This window comes from Crocodylus porosus, unplaced genomic scaffold, assembly GCF_001723895.1.
Source record: "Crocodylus porosus isolate Cpor-Errol unplaced genomic scaffold, CroPor_comp1, whole genome shotgun sequence".
Taxonomy (NCBI): Eukaryota; Metazoa; Chordata; order Crocodylia; family Crocodylidae; genus Crocodylus; species Crocodylus porosus.
The window spans coordinates 184,476,136-184,489,825 of NW_017728886.1; positions in this window are offsets into that span (position 1 = coordinate 184,476,136).

Below are 13,690 nucleotides of genomic sequence, written 5' to 3' on the forward strand. Positions count from 1 at the left end.
TTTGCAATTGAACTTGTAGAGCCAGAAGTTACACATAAACCAGTTTAAGTGATCAAAACCTGGTTTAAACCTGTAACAGAACACAGAAGTTCAGTGCATCTAAACCAGTTTCAAAATAGCTGACACAGGTTTAAGATAGGCCTGGTTGAATACAGTATTAGCGTTAACTGATTGAGGTAAAACTAGTTAATGCAACTTCTCTCTTAGACCCCATCCTGCTTTAAATTAAATCAGAATCCCCCAGCATCCTTTGCAGCCCCGGGCTGGGCTGGGCTGTGCTGTGCTGTCTGCTCTATTCTCCAGCTGAAGCAAGGGCAGGGGCATGGCCAGACCCCAGCCCGGCGTGGCCCCCTGAGGTGAAGGGAGCAGGGATGCTGATCGGCCCTGCCTCAGGCAGACCCTGGCTGGGGTCCTCCTCCCTCCCCTCTCCTACCAGGTGACCCCAGCCAGGGTCTGCCTGGCCAGAGCTGATCAGCCTGCCAAGCATTTCCCCCTGCATTCCTGCTGCTCAAGCAGTGGGGGGGCATGGCTAGATGCTGGCCTGGAGCAGCTGCCTGAGATGAAGGGGTGAGGGATGGGTGGATTAATCCCCCTCCTCCCTCCTGTCTCCCACCCACATAGGTTTCCAGCTGGGGTCTGCCTGGCCAGGGCATAGCAGCCTGTCAGGGTCCCCTCCCCCTGCTCCAGTGACAGGGGCAGGGCATGGCCAGACACCAGCTGGCATTGCCCCCTAAGGTGAAAGGTGCAGGGAGGAAGTTTAGTCCCCTCTCCCTCCCCTCTCTCAAGAGCGGACCTTAGCCAGGGTCTGCCAGTCCTGGCCACCACCTTTACCTCCCACTGCACCCCACCCAAGCAAACCCCCTCCCTGCCCCCTTCATCTCAGAGAGCCATGCTAGCTAGTATCTGGCCATGCTCCTGCTCCTGCCACTGAAGCAGTGAAGTGAGGGGCAGGGGCAGAAGCCCCAGACAGTGCAAGCTTCGTCCTGGTAGGGGGTTGTGTTGTGGATGGGAGCAGGGAGGGCAGAGCTGCCACAGCATGTGCATGACAAGTGGCAGTGGCAGGGCTGGGAGGGGTGGCTATGGTGGGTTAAGTGTCAGTGGTGCTAGCAGGGAGCTAGGGGGCTTTGGTCACCCCAAAATTTGCCTTAGCCTCCACAGCAACTGCTGCTCACCTTGCGCAGGCTGCAGCAACTCTGCCCACCCCACTTCTGCCCATAGTGTAGCCCCTTCCCCGCACTTTCTGGTCCAACTCCCCTTGCTGTTCCAGCAGCAGGGGTGGGGGCATGGCCAAACACCAGCCGGCATAGCCCCACTATACGCAGGTCTGAGACTGGGGCTGGGGCTGCGGGGCTGAGCCAGGACAGCCTGTGGGCACTGCTGAGGGTAGGTGTGGAGGGCTGGGCTGAGCCACAGGGGTAGGGCTTGGGGCTGTGCACCAGCTACAGCTTGGGCTGGGGCTGTGCACCTGGTTTTCTCTTGGCTCCCCATGCCCAGGCTGGTCTGGGCCGAGTTGTCGTGGAGCCGCTGCGGCAGGCAGGGCTCTCCCCTCCTCATTTTCCCCCCCTGCCACCTGGCGGGGGGCGGACCTCGACCATTCGGTGGCAGCTGGGGTCTGGCCACACTCCCTCACACCCCCAAAGCCTAGCAGGAGCTACTTCCCCACTTCCCCTCCAGGCACACCCCAGCTGGGGTCCCTGTAGGTTTAAACCCCTCCCCAATCATATTCAGGCCTGGTCACCCCTCCGTTCAGCCTCCCTGCCACTGCAGAAGGGAGGGCTCACTCTAGCACCCCCCGCTTCTAGCCTGAGCCACTGCAGGGATGTGGCTGCATTTCCCAAATCAGAGGTGAATGCTCTTCACTTGCTTGCCAGTTCAATCTATGAAGGTTGAATCAATTAACCTGCAAAGATTGAATCAATTCAGGCTTGGGCTTTTTGAATGTCTGTACTTAGCCTCATACTCAAAATTGTAAAAGGCAGGCTGTGTTTTCTTAAAGCACATGTTATCAGGCTTCTCCTACACAAGCATGGATTTCTGAAGTATTCTGAATTCAACTGCCATTACGTTAAAAATACACAATATAGGCACATATTTGAAATAAAGATCTTAAGAAACAATGCATAGTTGAGAGTTTATACAATTCATAAATATGGTATATCATTTGATTCTTATTTTTTGGATAGTCACTAAGGGTAAGTGCAAGTAGAACCATTCTTAAGTGTACCCAAGTCCTAAGGGGAAGTGAAGGAAGTCAATATCCCCATGATACCTCATCCCTCCATGAAATAATGAACATTGGATAGGAAAACTGGTACTCAGAACAGGCAGATCACAGATAACATATGTAAAGGCTATGGTAGAGCCTACCTAGCTGATGCCAAGAGAGAAATGCACACCTGACACTGAAATGAAGTGATGGTATTAGTGTGAGCAGCTGAAGCAGACAGTTTCCAAGGACTGGCTTAAGAAGGGAGTGTCACTGAAACAGAGAGAGAGGAAGTGAAGAGACAGATTGAAAGGCAGGAAGCAAAGAACAGTAATGCCATTAAAGGCTAACACAGGATTCTTGTAGCAGTTTCATTTTTGACCCAATTATTAGTCTCCACAGGTCTGCAATCACAGCTGAAGGCCGAGTAGCCCTTCACATTCTTGAACCGTGTACCAGAGATGCAATATCCTGTTTCACTCATTTCCTAAGCATTTGCTTATTTGCCACAAAAAAATAGTTCATAAATATCCTGCTCTCCTCAAGAAAAATCCCACCATCAAAAACACCAGTGCCAGCCTAATGCTATGAACCCATAAATAATATGCTATGCACACCTTTTGTAAGCAAAGTTCATTAGGTGTGCTGAGAACTCAAAATAAATAAATCACCTTGGTAAGTCAAATGGGAGATGTAAGTGCTCCATACATTTGAAAACAAAGGCATGTGCACATGGAGACTTCTTTATATACAACTGAGGTACAACCACTGGTGGGGAGAAGGAGCAGGAAGGAGATAACATATCTAATATCATTCAGTTTTAAGACAGTTAGTGAAGAAAAGTAGCGCATGTACACAACCAAGCACCTGAGGCACAAGGGCAGTGGCAATTTCTGGTTGCTACCACATCACAATCATGATCATATGTTTTTCTTCTCTCTCTCCAAGTTAGTGTCCAGGGCAGTTGCCTCATTCACCCTAACCTAGTTAGGCAACTGGTGAAGAGTACAGCTACCTTCAATTAAAACAGTGTGGAAAGAGAATGTAGGTAGAAAAATGTGTCCCACAATCATGCCAGTTAGAACAGTTTCATGCTAGTGAAACCCCAGTGTTATAATTCAGTGAAGTTACTTTTGACATACAATACCACAAACAAAAATTCCTTGTAGTGTAATGAACCATCTTGGAAGGTAGCCATCACAATGAAGCAGCATATTAGTTCTTCCAGCTGAAAATGAGTATTTATCAACTTCCAACTGAACAGAAAGATCTGTATCTAAAGTGTTTGCACTTCAACTCGAGGTCATATACAGTGGAATAAGTTCACCATCTTGATTCTCCACCCAAAACACTTTTATAATAAAGAATATACACATGGGTAGTGCGTGTCAATTCTGCTGTATATATTAAAGCAGAAAATACCTCATCTAATCTAACACTTTAATTGACAAAGCAAATTCCCCTTTCCTAGGAACAGCCTCACAACAACTACAGAGTAGCTGCAGGAACATGCATATATGTGGAACCCAGCCATACATTTGCAAACTGCTGCATCCTATGCCCATAAGTTCTTTTCTGTTTAATAGCAGGATGCCTGTCTAGCAATGGAAAACCACCATGTAAATGCAAAGTAACATTATTACTAGGTTTTTGTTGGTTTTATTGTTATGTGTGCCAAGCAGCTTCTCCCAAGAAGCTCTAGCAAATTCAGGGAAAGGAAGGAGATGCGTGGAAGTGGCAGCAATGCTCAGCCCCTACTTTCATGAAACCCACGGACTACGTGCCACCACTCAACCCTTCCTTTCCTCTGATGCTGACTTTCAGAGGGAAGGGGAGGAGGAGGAAGGGGAAGATCAAATAGCAGCAGACTGCAGACCTGAAAACAGGTATGCAGCTCTGGCAGGAGCTGAACTGACGTGCTGGTAAACCCCAAGAGCCCACTGGCGTCTAGAGCTACAGGAACGTGCTGAGGCCACACCTCCATCACTGTAATCCTGGATCCACCCATGGCACTAGATACTGAGTTTTCTAAACAAAACCACAGGCCTCACAGGCAGACTGGACTCTACGGCTGGGATTTTGGCAGTGCATCTTACTTGTGTGTTCCTGGTCCTTCTGGGAGCCCTGCAGGCTTGATGAAACAGCTTCATACATTTGACATCCCTGCTATAGTCAAACCATTTAGAGGGCAATCCAAACACCAATAAATGGGGAAATAACCAAGATACCAGTTTTTTGTTACCAACCACCCTTTCCCCTTCCCAATTTATGCCAATTTAAAAAATGTAAAAGTTCAAGTGACCCATATTTCCACCCAAGTGGATTTGAAAATCATTCAGTGTTCCAGAATAATAATATAGAATTATAGCAAATTAGGGCTGGAAGTTACCTTAGGATGTCATCTAGTGCAAGCCCTTGCTCAGAAGGACCATCCCCAACTAGATCACCCCAGCCAAGGCTTTGTCTAGCCAGGTCTTAAAAACCTCCAAGGATAAAGATTCCACAGCCTCTCTCTGATAGCCTGTTCTTGGGTTTTATTACTCTCCTAGTGAGGAAGGTTTTTCTAATATCTAACCTAAACTTCACTTGCTGCAACTTGAGACCATTAATCCTCTTTCAGTTTTCTGCCACCACTGAGAACAGTCTGGCTCTAACTCTTGATCCATTCTCACTTAGACTCTCAGCTTCTCACAGATCTGATGCTGCCCTTTGCAGGAAAGATCAAACCCTTTTCTTACTGCTGTTATGGCAGTGCAGAGTTATGCACCACCATGAGGAGAGCCAGAGCCATTGTGCAAGCATCTTTCTGCCTCACCAGAAGTTGCACTAGGCACCTTGGAAGCTTGATCTCTTACACCGCTGAACAGACTTTTTCCATTTACTCTGGATTTACAGCAATAAGGAAAGACCAAAATCAGGATAATCATGAAAATTCTGAACACACAAAAAGAAATTATCTTGATTATGCCTGTATAAACCTAGACAGCAACTGTTTTTTTAACATTTCCTCTTTTAGATGCAGAATACTTTGATGTTCCCTCAGACAGCTGAGTTCTCTATTTTCTCCCCTCTCTTTGTAGCAGTCTTTGAGTTTATTCCTAGTAATATTTACTTACAATGCTTGAAAAACTTTTGAAATCCAAGCAAGACAATAGGAATGTGATAAGATGATGAGTGGAACCATCATATGTGGAATTCACACGTTTTGCTTTGTCACAATGCACTGAATCCTCCAAACATTATTTCTTATGGTACATAGCAGAGGTGTACTGAAACATCAGTCCAGTATCAGATCAGCACCGATATAAAGATAATAATAATTAATAATAATAATTTGGCCAATAAATGGCCCGTGTATGGGCTCAGCAATAGCACAGCACAGCCCAGCAGCTTAGTGAACTGCCTCCAGCCGGTAAGTCTGGTGTGGTGGAAGGAGAGCGGAGGAAAGAAGGGATGTGGGGGGGGAAGGATTAAGGCCCCCATGGTGAGGGAGGCATGGGGCTGGAGCAGGGGCTGCCCAGCCAGGGCAGGGCAGGCATGGGACGGAGCTGCAGCTCATCTGGGGGTGTGGTATCGGTTGATATGCCTCCTTAAAAACTGGCTATTGGTATCAGCCACAAAAATCTCTTTGGTACTCCCCTAGTACATAGTTCATAGATTTCTAGAGTTGGAAGTGACCTGGTAGATCATCAGGTCTGGCCCCCTGCTCCAGGCAGGAAAGAGCGCTGGGGTTAAGTAACCCCAGCCAGATGCCTGTCTAATCTCCTCTTGAAGACCTCCAGGGTAGGGGAGAGCAACACCTCCTTTGGAAGCCCATTCCATATTTTGGCAGCCTTCACCATAAATCATTTCTTCCTTATGTCTAATCTAAAGCTGTTCTCCTTTAGTTTGTGGCCATTATTTCTGGTAACCCAAGAGGCACCCTGGTAAACAGAGTGTCCCCTATTCCCTGCTGACCCCCTGCATGAGTTTGTAGGCACCATAAGATCACCTCTCAGCCTTCTCTTGCAGAGGCTAAAGAGATTCAGGTCCTTCAATCTGTCTTCATAGGGTCTTACCTGCAGGCCCTCAGCCATCCAAGTAGCCCTTCTCTGAACCCTCTCAAGGTTATCCACATCCCTCTTGAAGTGTGGTGCCCAAAACTGGATGCAGTACTCCAGCTGTGGCCTCACTAGTGCTGCATAGAGGGGAATTATCACCTCCCTAGATCTGCTCGTGATGCTCCTGCCAATGCAAGAAAGAGTGTAGTTAGCCTTACTTATTACCTTGTCACACTGGCGACTCATGTTCATTTTTGTGTCAACCAGGATCTCTTTCCACTGTTGTGATACTTCATGTTCCATAGTATTACGTATAAGTATATGCAGAATTAAATAAGAACTTGTAGAAGAGGCAAGTCATAGGTATCAAATGTTAATATTTATGTTACCATAGCTCCCCAAAATCCCCAGTAAGGATTATGCTATCAGTGGGCACATCTACACAAGATGCTAACTGCACAGTAGCCAACTAGTACTGTGCAGCAGCACATCACAGCACCAACAGTGCTAAAACGCTACTGCACTGTATTATTAGGCTACCGTGCAGTCACATCCCTTACGAGGCATTCACCAGCACTACTATGCTGTAACTCCAGTTACTGCGCATTTATTTAGTACTTGATTATACAAGTACTAAATAAACTCACAGTAAACACTGCGCAGTAGTGTCTCTTGTAGACATACACAGTATTGATGGTCCCAGTCTTCAAGTGTTTATAGTCTAAGAAATATTTCTGTACCTAGAGTGTTGTGATTTGATCATTTATCTTTATAAACAATCCATAGGATTTGATTGTCATTTTCTTACCCATATTACTAGTTGTGCACTAAGCATTTTATGGACTATGAAGACCTACTTTGCCCTAAACAGAAGTCATAATCTAGATAAAATTCTACATTTTGCTATACAATTAAATCCAGTACTTCCACAGGGCATCTACTCATGTGAATTTAAAAAGAAAAAACCCAAAAATAAAAACGAGCACATGCGAGGCCACTGCCCAGTAGCAATAATTTGCACATGCAGGGATAAGATACTGCTCTGCTCTTCCTCAGTAAGAACTTCATTTATGCCATTTGAGGAAGCTGCAATTTGTATAATCATTGATGAAGCCCCTAAGCCAGGGGCAGGCAAATTGCGGCCTGCGGGCTGGATGCGGCCCACCAGGCCACTCTATCCAGCCCGCAGGGCCCCTAAAAAAGTTAGAATATTCATATTTGTCTGCCCCTAACTGCCTGTCATGCAGCCCTTGATGGCTTGCCAAAATTCAGTAAGCGGCCCTCAGCCCAAAATAACTGCCCGCCCCTGCCCTAAGCAGTCCTAGGGGTGAAGCAAGCATGGGTAGCTGTAGAGAAACCCACAGTGGGAATCAGAGGGATTCATGATCTTATATGTACTATGTGTGCAAGCACCACAGGAACCCCAGAAAGGATTTTTTTATTGGCCCAATGCCAACCATAGGACAAACTGTGCATGGGCACAGTGAAAGAGTTACTGAAGGTATTGTAGTCTGTGGAGAAGATAACAGTTTCTGCAGCCATGCATGTCTGGCTTTATGCATGAGCTGGATTTCCCCCAGCTATAGATGCAACCTTTGGACTGGTATCTGGGAGCCACATTGCCTTAGATCTGGGAGCATCTCAGTACAACTGCTTCAGCGCTCAAAAGCAAAGTTACGGAAATCTTGCTGCTCCCCAGAGTACTCCCAAGTTCTATACTCCATCATCTCCACTGGCAACAAAAGTTGTTTACCAACACTCCATGTAATTCAAGCTCAGGGAGTAGTAATATGATTACAACACCTTCACATTCAAGATCAGTTGATGATTTGTCATAGCTTTGCGCCTGATCTGGGAAACTATTCTTTGCTTTTAAAAGAGGATCAAAAGGAAAGTTTTTCCAAAAGGAAAACATTTCTGTTTATTAAAATAAGGCAACATGAGGAAAAAAGAACCCACAATATTTTTCTAGGTACAGTCTGTGCCTAAGCTTTCTAAAATCCAAGAGTGAGACATTCTCACTTAGACTCTCAGCTTCTCACAGATCTGATGCTGCCCTTTGCAGGAAAGATCAAATGCTTTTCTTACTGCTGTTATGACACTGCAGTTATGCACCACCATGAGGCGAGCCAGAGCCATTGTGCAAATACAGCTATGCCCTTTTCCACACAATAAGGTGACAGTTCTTGCTCCTCGTTTGCAATGGTACAGTTGTGAACATGAAATGGCAACTACTGATCATTTCCAAAGGTCTGGTTAATGTTTCAGTACCTACTCATCCCAGATCGTACTTTGATCTTTCATATGGCATATTATTGGTGAAGTCAGCATTCACATGTCTGTTCCCATCACTTGTCAATCTCTTCCTTAGGCAAAGCAAAGACAAAGGATCTTGTACACAGGTGGTGATTTCCACCTGTTTAATCTTTCAGAGATAACTAATGAAGGACACACTGTCATGGAACACAGACATAAGTTACATTTCCCCTGACAGATAAGAGACCAAGCCACAGTTGAAAAGACTGGGCCGTTGTTTTACTGACCACATTTTATAATGCAATCTTTTTTCTTATGTAGTGGAAAAACTTCAGGCCATGTTTTTGTTTCATTTTGTTGATTTTAACAGTTTATTAAAGCAGATAAGCCTGCATTCAGTTGAGGTGCTGCTTGTTGTTCTGGGAAGAAAAGGGGTATGTATAGTTCTTTCTAGGCACAGAACCCACAGGTAACAAATAAATAATGATGATCTAGGATCAATGCAGCCCCAGACCCAGAAGGGCTGACAAGTGGATTTATGAATAGATGCTATACTGATTAGGAATGGAGTTTGGTTCCTAATGCTCCTTTGACAAAACTCATTCATTGCCTTCTTTAGGCTAGGTACAGACATTCAAAAAACCAGAGGTAAAATCAGTCTAAGTTATGCAGTTTTCTGTAAGGGGTGTAATTTAGATGAGTAGCAAACAGAACACACATTTGTCTTTGGCGGGGAAAGGGGAAGGAGGGGACAAACTTAGACTGGGTTCCACCATTTTTAAACCAGTCTATGTGCACCAAACTTCTGTTCTGTTACAGGCATAGACTGGTTGTATGTGCTGAATTTCTGTTCCCTTATGGGTATAGACCAATTTACAATCACTTATATGGGTAAAAGTGTAATGTCTGTACTTGACCCTAAGGACAAGTGTATTGTGCCTAGCTCTGTACACCAAATAATCTTTCCTGTTCCCATTCTTGGTGATAATCAGAGCCATGCTTGATATGTAAATTAATTACAATTTTGAATACAGCAGTGGGCATAGCTACCCTTAGAAATACAACATACCTCTGTATTTTAAATATTTAAAAAAAAAAAAAAAACAAACCTAGAAGGCTACTCAAATCTCATGCAAAGAATCTGTATCACCAAAGCGCTGTTACTGAGTCTTCAGCCAGTCTCCCCTGCAGCCTTGGCAACTTCCAAGGTTCTCAGCAAGATTGTTGTGTCTCTTACCATCACAATCATCCACCCACATGCAAAAAGTTCCCAAATGTCAAAAACCATGAGGTTTAAGCAAAGAATGTGATAACTACAATATCCATGACTCTCAGGTCAAATGCAGCCAGAAAAAGAAACTTCATTCTCTTTGTTCATGAATTCCATTTAAGTCAATGGAATTCCTCTGATAAGTTCTTACCAACACAAGTAAGCCTTGCAAAATTACAATCTTACAAGTTGCAGTCATCAGTATTAAGAAAAAAAACAGATCCAGTGGAAACTCAATTACTATATAATTACATATCATGCAGTATGGGAATAAAATAATCTAGCTGCAAAACACAAGTTTATTATTCCACGAATGGATATATTATCTGCCTAGTTTTGGACTGCAACTCTAGACATCATTCTATTTTGAATACATTTGCATAAATGTATGTAAATACATATGAACTTAGAGCAGCAGCCTGGCAATATTGTCATGGATTAAGAATTAAATGATCGAAATCAGATTATGAAAAGTAGCAGTTTTACATGTAAACTGCACACATTAAAATGTTGCCAAATGTGCATATTGTGCAAGGGTGTAGAGTTAAATAAAGGGTACAGCTGATCATTAGGCAGGGTTGGTTTTTGTACAGAATTTAGATTTGTTTTATTACACTGTTTAAAACCACCTTTCTTCCTATGAGCACACACACAGTAATTATTGAATATGGCTTAAGAGGACTGAAACCCACTGGTAAGCCCGCAGGGTATATATTAGGCCTACAACTACTAACAGCATTTTTTAAAAATGTTTATATATAACCAGAAAGAGATTTCTAGGTCAAGAAGCATGCTCCCACATAAACAAGATAAAATAAGGCCTTACCTAGCAATTGCATGGAATCCAAAACTTGATTTGAGCTGGCTCTATGAGACTGATTCAAATTTGACACCCAAACTCACTTCCCAAGCCAGCAGCAGCTGGAAAGAAAGTGCTAGAGCAGTGGAGTAATTAACCCCCAGGTGATGGAAGTGTCTCCAATTGCTCAACAACACCTAAACTGACCATTAAGAAGCAGAGTTTGCAGAGGGATAGGAAGAGAACCCATATGGGCTTCAGCTGAAACTGCTGGTTACAGCCTGCAGATATAAAAGTGACTGCGATATAATAATAGGAACAAAAGGTGATCTGTGAGAGATAAGGAGCCTTGTTCCCCAAGAATTACTACACACCATAACAGTCTGAGTTAAACTAGTGTTTTGTTTCCTGTCCATTAAAATATCTCATAGATCATTTCAGAAAGACTGAAATTCTGACTAACCTAATAAGCCCTTGCTAACAGAATCATTCTTTTTGACCCTCTGGAGGACCTTAGCTTCTTCTCCATATTTATATATGCATGTAACACTTTTCCTTATAAAAGAAGCGGTGAAAAGCTGCTAAGATTTAAAAGAAAAATACAGCAGGAAAAGATTTAATAGTCCACCTCAGCATCAGAGTTACTCCTTGAGGGGGACCATCTTGCTGGTCTCTACAGGACTGTTTGGCTGACTTTATGCATAATCATCCATGATGCGATACTCACCAGCAGGGAACTGCTTGTAACAGAGGACAGCCAGTAAAACTCTGTTTTGTGACTGACTCAGAAGTGGGTCATCTCTGTTAGTTAACCTTTTTCAGGCCTCTCTGAGTGCCAGCTGCTCCAAGTAGACCATGCTTCAGTTCCTGACCTCTACTTCTGGACAGGAATGAAGGAGCCACAATATATTCATCAGGTGGATTATTCTAACAGCCTACAAAGTAGAGGAGGATATAGAATGAGATGCTACTGCCTGGCTCTAAATTCAGCCCAGAATCCAGAGAAATGGTATCTAAAGCTGTTCCCTCTCACAGCAAGGTAGCCTGGTCTTACTGGCATAGGTGGTATAAGCACACATGTGCCAGCTTGGGGAATCTATTCCCCAGCTGACTACATTGGCATACATTTAGCTCAGATGTCTGACCAACCATCCCAAAGCAGGAGACTTCAGAATAATCCACCCAGCAACTGATAACTGTTATGAGAAACTTGTCAGACAGGACTAGAGTCTCAGTGGGGCAGAGTGTTTCAGGAAGAGAACAGGGATTGGTGGACTAGGAGGGTAGGAGGACTGATTGATTTTGCAGGGGGAAGAATAAAAATCAAATAAAGGGATATTTTTATAGAAGAGGAGCCTTCTAGCCAGTGACTGTTGCATGGTTGCTAACCGCAGAAGAAACTTTTTCAAGGAGTCCCTTGTTAACTTCTGGTTGCACAACCAGAAGGTTAAGTATAGACAGTCAAAAAAACCCGAGGTTGAATCAATTCAATCTTTGGAGATTAGTCTAAACTGTGTAGATTGAACCAATAATCAAGTGAACAGATCTTCACTTTTGATTCAAACAATCCAACCACGCTTGTAGTGGCTCAAGTCAGAAGCCAAGGGGATGCTAAAGCACGCCTCCCTGCTCAGTTAGAGCAGATAGCTTAGGCCAAGCTAGCCTCCCCACCATACAAGGAGGCTTTGTGGGAGAGGTACAAAGCCTCTTGGGATGCTGGAGGACTGAGTTAACTTGAATCTGGAGGGGATCTGGGACAGCAGTTCAGTAAATTGATTTCACCTAAATCAGTTAAGTCTGATACTATATCCATCCAGGTGTATCTTAAACCGGATTCAGACATTTTGAAAGCAGTTTACATGCACTAAACTTCTGTTGTGTTACAGATTTTTAACTGGTTTCCAATCACTTATACTGGTTTGTGTATAATTTCTGTACCTAGTCTAAAAATACTTCAACTGAATGCAAACTGAATGAGTTTAAAATGTGAAGTGAATAACAGCAGCTCCTGCCTGCTAACATCAGTAGTGTTTACTTGATAATCAGAACTAGCCTTTTAGTCAAACTTGGGCTGGAATTTCTATGGCATACTTTGTCTTATTGTTACAAATTAAAACAGAGTGAAATCTTGACATGTCTTTCTGCTATCTAGGTGGAGCATTGTTTACTGAAACTAAAAGGCCACAAAGCATTGTTTAAAGTCAAGCTTGTTGTTTTGAATGCATTTTTACTGGGCCTATCTTTTCTTTATGGGTTCTTTTCCTCTTGTTCTAACATTAAAAGCAACAGAGAGAAAAAGCCAAAGCAGCTGCACTGGTAAGAAAAGCAGCCTAGTTTCCCTGAGTAATCCCCTCTCAGACTGAATGTGCACTAGTTTATGTTTGCTTCCTAGCAAGGCAGGGCTTTGATCTTTCTGCTAATTTGGTGAAGCAGCAAGAAGCAGCTGACTTCCAAAACAATACAAGTCCAGTCAAAATAATCTCTCAAGCAGTTAAAGGGACTCTGTTTAATATTAGGCAAACATTCTGAAGTAAAAGAGAAGAGAGAAATGGTAGGGGGAAGTATTCAACCAACTAGTGATATCAGAGCTAGGAAAGGAAAAATAAGATCAGCTTAACACAAGGTCAGACAATCAGAACATTGTGGGCTAGAAAAGGAAGTGAAATTACAGGGTCTGGCAAAATAGCCAAATGCTTTCTCAATCAACTTACAAAATAGTTCCCATCCTGACACTGCATGGGCATCTAGGATCCGGCACAACTTCAAGAGCAGCCAGGCAAATTCATAAAGCAGGCTGGAATGTCTCAATGCCAACAAATCTCACCTAAGAACAGGCAGAATTCAGCCAAATGGTTTTATTGAAAAAGCAATCATGGCTGAAATCTAACTCCAGAAGTTGCTGGAAATGACTATGAAAATTCTCCCCTTCACTGACAACGCCTGTAGGACTGCTGAAGGCACTGCTGGCCAGAACACTAACCCATATGCAACATGTACAACAGGTCCAGTGTTGTATCTCTAACTTACAAAATGAGGATACCAAAAGTCTAGTGAAGGTGTAGAATAATACATTTTTTTCATAGGACAGAGGAAGTGAGGTTCCATTCAGCAGGGACTTT